This window comes from Erythrolamprus reginae, chromosome 2 (genome assembly GCF_031021105.1).
Source record: "Erythrolamprus reginae isolate rEryReg1 chromosome 2, rEryReg1.hap1, whole genome shotgun sequence".
Lineage (NCBI taxonomy): Eukaryota > Metazoa > Chordata > Lepidosauria > Squamata > Dipsadidae > Erythrolamprus > Erythrolamprus reginae.
Window position 1 is genome coordinate 22940070 of NC_091951.1, and position 11577 is coordinate 22951646.

General features: G+C 43.1%; 4 non-coding genes across 4 annotated transcripts; all 4 read left to right on the forward strand.

Moving 5' to 3' along the window:
* The first annotated feature begins 1696 nt into the window (after positions 1-1696).
* On the forward strand, positions 1697-1770 carry TRNAN-GUU (transfer RNA asparagine (anticodon GUU)). Its single transcript has one exon. It is a non-coding gene; the product is annotated as a tRNA-Asn (tRNA).
* A 413-nt stretch (positions 1771-2183) lies between these two features.
* TRNAV-CAC (transfer RNA valine (anticodon CAC)) lies at positions 2184-2256 on the forward strand. Its single transcript has one exon. It is a non-coding gene; the product is annotated as a tRNA-Val (tRNA).
* A 2965-nt stretch (positions 2257-5221) lies between these two features.
* Positions 5222-5295, forward strand: TRNAN-GUU (transfer RNA asparagine (anticodon GUU)). The gene has a single exon. It is a non-coding gene; the product is annotated as a tRNA-Asn (tRNA).
* A 1858-nt stretch (positions 5296-7153) lies between these two features.
* Positions 7154-7235, forward strand: TRNAS-GCU (transfer RNA serine (anticodon GCU)). Its single transcript has one exon. It is a non-coding gene; the product is annotated as a tRNA-Ser (tRNA).
* Positions 7236-11577: the final 4342 nt, after the last annotated feature.

The following is an 11577-nucleotide window of genomic DNA, read 5'->3' on the forward strand; positions in this document are numbered from 1 at the left end:
CCATCTTCTTTCTCTGCCTTTCCTTTTTCTATGCAACAAAAAGCCACTAACGCTGTCTCTCAATTTAATTTGTGGGCAGCCACAGGGCCACCTTCTTTCTCTGCCTTTCCTTTTTCTATGCAACAAAAAGCCACTAACGCTGTCTCTCAATTTAATTTGTGGGCAGCCACAGGGCCATCTTCTTTCTCTGCCTTTCCTTTTTCTGTGTAATCTGAAGCCTCAAGCTGCTACTACTAGTCACAGCGGCTAGAGACCGATAGCGCCACAGAGCGCATGGCCTTCCATCACACGGGATTACTGTGAAAAAGGTGTTGCCTGCCGCATATCAGATTGCTGGGTAAAAGCTGGTGGGTGGCTGCCGCATATAGGATTACTTTGGAAAAGCTGGTGGGTGGCTGCTGTTGCCTCCTCCTGCTACTCTGCGTCCCCGTTCACCCTCTTGCAAATTTAATTTGTGGCCAACCACAGGGCCGCCTTCTTTCTCTGCGTCTCTATTTTCAAAAAGTTTGGGTTCGGTGACGTCACCTGAAATTTTTTGCAAAGTTTGCCTGAATCCACCGAACCCGAACTTCGTTAGGTTCGCCCATCACTACTCCTTGGGAATCGAAGCTCTTCCTCAGTGGGAGCTCCCCAGGGTCCTGAAACAGCTGCCAGTTGCAAAGATTAGGCCACCAGCATGTTAACTCTAGGATGGCTAAAGGGAGGAAGAGATTGAGACAAGCAGCATCTGAAACTCAGACCGGACTCACAAATTTAACATTAATGCCTCCTCATATGCCCTGGTCAGACTACACCTGGAGTACTGTGTTCAGTTCTGGTCACCACACTTCAAAAAAGACATTGAAACTCTGGAGAAGGTGCAGAAAAGAGCAACCACAATGATCAAGGGTCTAGAAACCAAGACTTACGAAGAGAGACTGCGGGAACTGGGCATGGATAGCCTAGAGAAAAGGAGGGCCAGAGCAGACATAATAGCAGTCTACAGGTATATGAGGGGTTGCCAGAGAGAGGAAGGGATCACTTTATTCTCCAGGGCACCGGAGGGCCAGACGAGGAACAACGGCTGGAAGCTGACCAAGGAGAGATTCAACCTGGAAATAAGGAAGAACTTCCTGACAGTCAGAACGATCAACCAGTGGAACAACCTACCAGCGGACGTTGTGAACTCCAATACTCTGGACATTTTTAAGAGGAAATTGGACTGCCATTTGGCTAGGATGCTATAGGATTTCTGCTTAGGCAGGGGGTTGGACTTGATGACCCGCATGGTCCCTTCCAACTCTAACAATCAATCAATCAATCAATCAATCAATCAATGCCTGAGCAATTGCTGAGATCTTTTGCCTACCAAGTAAAATAGGCAAGTTGAAAACCAGAAGCATTAAATAATAGAGGGGCTTTGGCACTTGAGGCCAAGACATGTTAAACACAAAACAAGCAACTGCCGATGTGAAATCAATGAGAGGAGCAAGCAGACAGCCATCTGTTAGAAAACAAAATCCCCCTTGGGTCCCTCCTGATGTGGAGACAGATGCCAAAGCCTGCATCTCTGTGGCAGGAGATCTTTTTGTTGCATCAATCTTGGCACTGACAGTGTGACATTTCCCCTGCAGCCCCAGTATCGATGGGGAGCGAACCCAGTCTGTCTTGCAGCAGCTGCTACATCCCAGAGAAACCTAAAGGAAAGCCTGTGCCGGTCTCTGTGGCGCAATGGGTTAGCGCGTCTGGCTGTTAACCAGAAGGATGGTGGTTCGAGCCCACCCAGGGACGGTGTGCTTGATGAGCTGATCAAAAATAGGAGAAGGTTAAAGAATGTTTATTTATTGGGTTCCTTTATCTTGGAAGTGCAGAGCCCACCTTCTCTATTTTTTTCTGCCAGATTTAAATATTTAGCCATCTGCTTTCATTAGCTCTGTGCTCTGGAGGGCATCTGTCTCTAAGGCAGTGTTTCCCAACCTTGGCAACTTGAAGATATCTGGACTTCAACTCCCAGAATTCCCCAGACAGCATTCGCTGGCTGGGGAATTCTGGGAGTTGAAGTCCAAATATCTTCAAGTTGCCAAGGTTGGGAAACACTTCTCTAAGGTATAACTATCCTTTAATCTATCTTTTTCTGGAAATAACAGTCTGGAGTGGTCAGCCAAAGATATGGGCATGCTGGTTGAGAGGTACGCATGCCTCTGGTTTCTGTGGTGTAGTGGTTATCACATTTGCCTCACACGCAAAAGGTCCCTGGTTCGAAACCAGGCAGAAACACTTTTTTCCCCTCAGCACCACAACCATTCCAAGCTCCAAATTGTTCTGTCGAAGTCTCTGGTAGACTCCTCCCAAAAATTCACAGGTACAAATTTCAGACACACACAGGTTTGAAAATTCAAAACAATGTTCTTTATACCGAAAATCCAAATGAACTAAGCACTCTTTTTGTATAGCAAAGAGCACTCGTCTCCAAACAAACTGGTAATTTGTACAAGTTCCTTATCAGTTCTGTGATACTTAGCTTGCAGCTGTGAGGCAATTCACAGTCCTTCTTCTTTCACAAAGTGAAACACACTTTGCTCTGGTTTAGTTTCAAAGCGGGGAAAAATCAGTACACAAAGGTCGAAGTCAGTAAGGCAGGCACGAAACACAAGGATCAGATAATCCTCCACAATGGCCAAACCCACAGGCTGCTACTTATAGCAGCCTCACTAATGACCACAGCCCCACCCAACCACAGGTGGCCTCATTTTCTTTGATAATAATCTCTCAGTTGTTGTTGCCTATGCATCGCTCTCCACATGCGTGGCTGTATCATTAACTCTTGTTCCGAATCCAAGGAGGAGCTAGATAATTTATCTCCTTGTGAGCTGTCTGCCCCACTCTCCTCCTCCCTGTCACTCATGTCTTCTTGGTCAGAGGAGCCTTCATCAGCAGATTCCACTGGGAGCAAAACAGGCCTGCGGCATGTGGATGTCTCCCCCACATCCACAGTCCTTGGGGCAGGAGCTGGGCCAGAGCTAACCACAATACAAATAATAATAATAATAATAATAATAATTATTATTATTATTATTATTATTATTATTATTATTATTATTATTTATTGGATTTGTATGCCACCCCTCTCCGCAGATTCGGGGCGGCTAACAACAATAAAAAACACAACATGTGCAATCCAATAATAAAAAACAACTAAAAACCCCTATTATAAAACCAAACATACACACAAACATACCATGCATAACTTGTAATGGCCTAGGGGGAAGGAATATCTAAACTCCCCCATGCCTGCTGTTATAAATGAGTCTTGAGTAGTTTACAAAAGACAGGGAGGGTGGGGGCAATTCTAATCTCCGGGGGGAGTTGGTTCCAGAGGGCCGGGGCTGCCACAGAGAAGGCTCTTCCCTGGGGCCCGCCAAACAACATTGTTTAGTCAACAGGACCCGGAGAAGGCCAACTCTGTGGGACCTTATCAGTCGCTGGGTTTCTTGCGGTAGCAGGCGGTTCCGGAGGTAATCTGGTCCATTGCCATGTAGGGCATAAGTGTGGGAAATACCTTTCCCCCACTCAGTATACAAAGATCAATAAACACCCCACTTCCTCTTCTCCCTTATCCAAAAGTTGAATGAGTAAGCTGCAGCAGTAAAGAAAAGGTGGAAGCTTCCATTTCCAAACTGTCCTGTTCAACGTCGAAAATGGGTGACAGGAGAGTTTAAATTCACCAGCTTCTGGAATTGGGCTTAGAAATTTGCTGTTTTGACAAGCTTGATTGGCGAAACTCCTGAGCTCCATGGATCATGGCTTCCCTTCATTACCGCATAGAAACATAGAACATTGATGGCAGAAAAAGACCTCCTGGTCCATCTAGTCTGCCCTTGTACTATTTCCTGTATTTTATCTTAGGATGGATCTATGTTCATCCCAGGCATGTTTAAATTCAGTGACTGTGGATTTACCAACCATGTCTGCTGGAAGTTTGTTCCAAGCATCTACTACTCTTTCATTAAAATAATATTTTCTCACGTTGCTTCTGATCTTTTCCCCCACCTAACCTCAGATTGCACCCCCTTGTTCATGTGTTCACTTTCCTATTAAAAACATTTCCCTCCTGGACCTTATTTAACCCTTTAACATATTTAAATGTTTTGATCATGTCCCCCCTTTTCCTTCTGTCCTCCAGACTGTACAGATTGAGTTCATTAAGTCTTTCCTGATACGTTTTATGCTTAAGACCTTCCGCCATTCTTGTAGCCAACGTGGAAGGCCCTGGGCCCAGGAGTGAGGATATCCTGAAGCTATTTCTATATTTTGCCTCCTGCAGAGTATCCAAGGTGATGTCAGTGCCAGACTTCAAGAGCATTTCTCTTCTTCTCCCACTCAAACAGAATCTGAGATGAACACGTCATCCGGTGATGCTGCCTCTACATCCTAGAAGAGCAAAAGTTGGAAGGAGACAGGCACCAGCCGGCACTCAAATCCGGGTCACAAGATTGGGAACCCTGCATGATTCCCCCACACCTCTGGCACAGCTGTTGAGCGTCCATGGTTCCTCTTTTCCCATCTAATGGCAGAAGAGAGAAACACACCGTGTCTTGGGACCAAGGCATGTGATTGCTGTCTAGAAGTACAGGGGGGTGGACAAAACAATGGAAACACCTTGCATCTCTTCCGTGGAATCCAGATTTGTGAAGCTCCCTTCGAACAGTTTGTGGAAACTGGGTTCTGTATGTGTCTATTGAGCTCTGCAGTGATTTTGGGAGCTGTGGTCTTGCGATCCGCTCTAACAATTCACTTTAGAGTCCGACAGTCTCTCTCGGACAACTTCGACTTTTGACCAGACCTCTGCTTGGCTGAGGACGTTTTCCCTTCTCTTTCAAAAGCAGTCATTACTTTTGAGACATGACCTCTTGAAACGCCAAACATTCAGGCACTTTCTGTTACACTAGCACCTGCCATTCGAGCACCAACAATTTGGCCTCTTTGAAAGTCTGAGAACTCTGCCATTTCTAGAAAGTTATAACCAATTTCCGTAAATTTCTGTAAAAAAATAAGGTAGTTTAAAAAAACATATCAAATAACAGAATTAAAAAAAACATTAAAATATGTCACGTTTTGATTGATTTGAACATGTTCAAACATTATGATGCCAAAAAGTCAATTGTTTCCATTTTTTTGTCCACCCCTGTAGCTGAGCTATGGATACTCAGGTGGGGAGAGTTGACAGGGAGGCCTGTGCCAGGTCTCTGTGGCGCAATGGGTTAGCGCGTCTGGCTGTTAACCAGAAGGATGGTGGTTCGAGCCCACCCAGGGACGGCCTGCTTGATGGTCTGATTCAGACCAAAGGTGATGGATTGAATGAGGCACCCAGCTCTTCATCTGGAAGCTTCAATTCTCATCTATAGTCAATCCTTTTTCTCACAAAATATTTGATCATCCTCTGCATTTTTTTTTAACTTTCTAGAGTACAGAAGGAAGAACAGGGCAGATTTATTTACAATCAGTGCCTAAGGCGAAAGGGAGAGGAGTCGCCCCACTTGTCCTGAGCTTCTTCCTTGGAAAACAAAACGGTTCCTCAGTGGGAGCTCTCCAGGGTCCTGAAACGACTGCCTGTTGCAAAGATTAGGCCACCTGCCTGTTACATCTAGGAAGACAAAAGAGAGGAGGAGGAGGAGCCGAAACCTAGATCTGACTCACAACCCCTTGTCCAGTCAACGAAGCAGTGGAAGTGATGTGCCGGTGCCTGGAGGCTGTTGGGGTCTGGATGGATGCCAACAGTCTCAAACTCAACCCGGATAAGACGGAGTGGCTGTGGGTTCTGCCTCCCAAGGACAATCCCATCTGCCCGTCCATAACCCTGGGGGGGGCAATCACTAACCCCCTCAGAGAGGGTCCGCAACTTGGGCGTCCTCCTCGATCCACAGCTCACATTAGAGAACCATCTTTCAGCTCTGGCGAGGGGGGCGTTTGCCCAGGTTCGCCTGGTGCACCAGTTGCGGCCCTATTTGGACCGGGACTCACTGCTCACAGTCACTCATGCCCTCGTCACCTCGAGGTTCGACTACTGAAACGCTCTCTACATGGGTCTACCTTTGAAAAGTGTTCGGAAACGTCAGATTGTGCAGAATGCAGCTGCGAGAGCAGTCATGGGCTTCCCCAAATATACCCATGTCACACCAACACTCCGCAGTCTGCATTGGTTGCCGATCAATTTCCGGTCACAATTCAAAGTGTTGGTTATGCCCTAAAAAGCCCTTCATGGCATCGGACCAGAATATCTCCGGGACTGCCTTCTGCCACACGAATCCCAGCCATCAGTTAGGTCCCACAGAGTTGGCTTTCTCCGGGTCCCGTTGACTAAACAATGTCGTTTGGGGAAGAGCCTTCTCTGTGGCGGCCTCGACTCTCTGGAACCAGCTCCCCCTGGAGATTAGAACTGCCCCCACCCTCCTTGCCTTTCATAAACTCCTTAAAACCCACCTTTGCCGCCAGGCATGAGGGAATTGATACATCTCCCCCGGGCCTATACAATTTATGTATGGTATGTTTGTATGTATGTCTGATTAATAATGGGGGTTTTAATTTATTTTTTTTAATTATTAGATTTGTTATGAATTGTTCTATTGCTGTTGTGAGCCGCTCCGAGTCTACGGAGAGGGGCAGCATACAAATCTAATAAATAAATAAATTTACAAACTTAACATTAATGCCTCCTCAATGTCTCAGCAGTTGCTCAGATCCTTTCCTACCAAGTAATATAATCAAGTCAATTGAGAAACGGAAACACGTACAGGAGCTTTGCGAGATATTAAGATGCAAAACAAGGTGTGGTTGATTATGCAGCTTTCAGCATGGAAAAATGAGAGACATAATCAGGCAGCCATCTATTAGAAAACGAAATGATCTCTCTTTAGGTGGAGACTGAATCCAAAACCTGCAACTCTGTGGCAGGAGATGCGTCTGTTGCATCAATCTGGCATTGACCATATAACACGCGCCCTGCACCCCCAAAGAGATGGGCAGGGAACCCCATCTGTCCCGCAGCAATTGCTACATCCCAGAGTCAGCCTCTATGCCGGTCCCTGTAGTGCAAGGAGTTAGTGCGTCTGGTTGTTAACCAGAAGGTTGGTGGTTCGAGCCCACCCAGAGACAGCCATGGGTGCTCCACCCCCTTGACGAGGTGGCCGAGTGGTGAAGGCGATGGACTGCTAATCCATTGTGCTCTGCACGCGTGGGTTCGAATCCCACCCTCGTCGGCATCTTTTCCTTCTAGTGGCAGTATTTGGGGGTGAAAGGATTAATCCCATGAAAAGGTGAGCTGTGTCGCTATTTTTGCATTGTTTGTGCTCTTTCTTCTGGGAGAGATTTGTCGTCTTTTCATTGTGAGATACCTCAATTTGTGTTGTTCCCTCCAGTTCAAGCTTAGGTTATTTTTGGAATTTCTTTCTTTGGCAAGACACATACATCACCACCCCAAATAATTTAATTTAATTTAATTTAAGACTCAGGGCAACTTACATGAGTAGAATAAACAATAATACATAAGAAGTCAAATAAGAATAATAAAACAGTACAAAAACCCATTTAACTCATCAGTAAAAACCCCAAAGATGCACTATACACTCGAACATACATACTTATCAAGCAAATCGGAATTCGGCTGTGACTAGATATTACAGAAATGGCTAGTAGATGGTATTAGATGGAGATTCGCACTGCCCCCACCCTCCTCGCCTTTCGTAAGACCCTTAAGACCCATCTATGTCACCAGGCATGGGGCAGTTAGATCATGTCCCCTTCTTCTCTGACCGTTAAATATTATGTATGGATGTGATTGAGTAGACTGACTGTTTTTTAACCTAATGGGATTTTAGCTTACTGTTTTAATTATTAGATTTGTATTCATATTGTTTTGTATTATATGTTGTGAACTGCTCCGGATCCTCAGAGAGGGGCGGCATACAAGTCTAATAAATAATAATAATAAATATAATAATAATAATAATAATAATAATAATAATAATAATGGTTGGGCGGTAGGGAAAGCAAGTAGGATGCTTGGCTGCATAGCTAGAGGTATAACAAGCAGGAACAGGGAGATTGTGATCCCACTATATAGCATGCTGGTGAGACCACATTTGGAGTACTGTGTTCAGTTCTGGAGACCTCACCTACAAAAAGATATTGACAAAATTGAATGGGTCCAAAGACGGGCTACAAGAATGGTGGGAGGTCTTAAGCATAAAACGTATCAGGAAAGACTTCATGAACTCAATCTGTATAGTCAGGAGGACAGAAGGGAAGGGGGGGACATGATCGAAACATTTAAATATGTTAAAGGGTTAAATAAGGTTCAGGAGGGAAGTGTTTTTAATAGGAAAGTGAACACAAGAACAAGGGGACACAATCTGAAGTTAGTTGGGGGAAAGATCAAAAGCAACAAGAGAAAATATTATTTTACTGAAAGAGTAGTAGATCCTTGGAACAAACTTCCTGCAGACGTGGTTCGTAAATCCACAGTAACTGAATTTAAACATGCCTGGGATAAACATGTATCCATTGTAAGATAAAATACAGGAAATAGTATAAGGGCAGACTAGATGGACCATGAGGTCTTTTTCTGCCGTCAGTCTTCTATGTTTCTAACAACAACTCTCACAGCCCCCAGGCAGGCCTGCTGGCAAAGCCAGTCTTCAAGGCCTTTCGGAAGGACAGTAGGGTGGGAGCAGTATGGATATCGGGGGGGTAGTCGGTTCCAAAGAGCTGGGGCCACCACAGAGAAAGCCCTCCCTCGAGGGCCCACCAACCTGGGTTGTTTAGTCGACAGGACCCGGAGAATGCCAACCCTGTGGGATCTGATTGGTCTTTGGGAGGTATGCGGCAGGAGGCATTCCCGTAGATAATCTCTGTTGTTAATATTGTTATTTTCCCCACAAAATATTTTCCAGCAACAATGAAGAATGCCAGGTTGAATTCTGGAACCCAAACCATGTTTAAACATCTGGCAATATGCTACATACATTGACCAGGAAGGCACCCAGTTATTCTTATTAATCATAATGATCTTGATATAGAAAATATATGAGTTTAGAAGGGGCACGAGCAATTGAAAGATGTATGGACATACCAGTCTGTTAAACCTAAAGTAAACTATGATTAGAATCACTCAGAGGGAGAAAGAGAAGTAGAAAGAGAGAGGAGAGGAGGGAAGGAGGGAAGGAGAAAGAAAGTGGGAGGAGATGATAGGGCTTATGGTGTATATATGGAGGTATACATGGAGATTGGGGAAATTAAAAAAAACTTTTCATTATGATCTTGTTTGAATATTTATTGCTTTTAATTCTGTTTTGCAACAGAATTCTAAATCATCTCTGGATTTTTGGAAAAGAGTAATTGTATAAAATGACTTCTACCATTAAATCCTCAGCTTACGACCACAATAGATCCCAACATTTCTTTCGTTAAGCAAGACAGCTAAGTGAGTTTTGTTCCATCGTAAAACTCTTCTTGCCACAGTTGTTCAAAATGAATCCCTGCCGTTGTTACATTAGTAACATGATTGTTGATTGAATCTGGCCTCCCTATTTGCTTGTTGGAAGGTCACAATAGGGGATGCTGCAACGGTCATTAAGGTGTGAAATATGTTCATAACTTTTCTTCTTTTTTTTCCAGTTGAACAATCACTAAATGAATGGTTTTAAGTTGTGAACTACCTGTACAGAAATAAATACAGGGAGTCATAGAACGTACGATGTGATAACCATTCAAAGTTACGCCAACACTGAAAAATGTGACGTGTGACCATTTTTCACACTTTAGGACCACTGCAGCATCCCTATGGTCACATGATCAAAATTCAAATGCTTGGCAACTGATTTATGATGGTTGCGATGTCCCTTTTTTGCGACCTTCTGAGAAGTAAATTCGTTGGCAAATCATTTTTTTCCCCACTCCAATCACATACAAACATAGAAGACTGACGGCAGAAAAAGACCTCATGGTCCATCTAGTCTGCCCTTATACTATTTTCTGTATTTTATCTTAGGATGGATATATGTTTATCCCAGGCATGTTTAAATTCAGTGACTGTGGATTTGCCAACCACGTCTGCTGGAAGTTTGTTCCAAGCATCTACTACTCTTTCAGTGAAGTAATATTTTCTCATGTTGCTTTTGATCTTTCCCCCAACTAACTTCAGATTGTGTCCCCTTGTTCTTGTGTTCACTTTCCTATTTAAAACACTTCCCTCCTGGACTTTATTTACCCCTTTGACATATTTAAATGTTTCGATCATGTCCCCCCTTTTCCTTCTGTCCTACAGATTGAGTTCATGAAGTCTTTCCTGATACGTTTTATGCTTAAGACCTTCCACCTTTCTTGTAGCCCATACATACACAAAATAACATACCATCAATCTTGAAATTCACTACAATAATTCATAATCCATCCAATGCTGCCTCCTTTACATATGACATCTGGACAAAAATAGTTACTCAAATTTCTTATATGAATTTAAAAAGCTATTAGCTAATACACTTTTTAGGCCGCTTCAATTCTAATCGTATCTAATCATTTAGACCGTAGTGCTTCAATCTTCTTCATATGTCCTTAATATCAATTTCATGTATATTTCTTAACCATATTTTTATAATAATAATAATTATTATTATTATTTATTAGATTTGTATGCCGCCCCGCTCCGTAGTTGCCATTTAATAAAGAGTAAAAAAGACCAAAAAAAAAAAGCAAAATCCCAATCCTATCCACTAAATCCTAAATCTTAAATTTTATATAACCATTACGGGGATCAAGATTATATCAATTCGAGGGGAGGGGAAATACAAATAGCTCTGACAAGTAAATTCAATGGGGAAACTAAATTCTCTTAACAACCAGGTTACTGTCTTATCAGCTGTGCTATATTCACTTTAATAACTGGTAAGAAAGGGCAGAAGTCACTTAACAACAAAAAGTGGGCTCAATTGTGGTCATAAATCAAGGACTACCTATAATATTTTGAAAACCTGATAAGTTCTCCTTTCTTTTACATAATGAGTCTACAAATAATTATGAACTTTCCCATCCATATTCAACAAAAATATTGTATTAAATAAACAGGAATTCCAGATGAGAGAATCTATCCATTTAATAATCAAATAGATCCAACATCTTATGGGCTGTTCTAACTTTCAACGAACTAAACAAATGGTTGTCAGTTAGAGACTATCTGTATTTATTATTATTTTTAATTGAAAGTTAACTATTTGATCTATATTTGATGACAGTCTCAAAATGGGTGAGCAGTGTGGTCGGGCGGTAGGAAAAGCAAGTAGGATGCTTGGCTGCATAGCTAGAGGTATAACAAGCAGAAAGAGGGAGATTGTGATCCCCTTATATAGAGTGATGGTGAGACCACATTTGGAATACTGTGTTCAGTTCTGGAGACCTCACCTACAAAAAGATATTCACAAAATTGAACGGGTCCAAAGATGGGCTACAAGAATGGTGGAAGGTCTTAAGCATAAAACGTATCAGGAAAGACTTCATGAACTCAATCTGTATAGTCTGGAGGACAGAAGGAAAAGAGGGGGACATGAT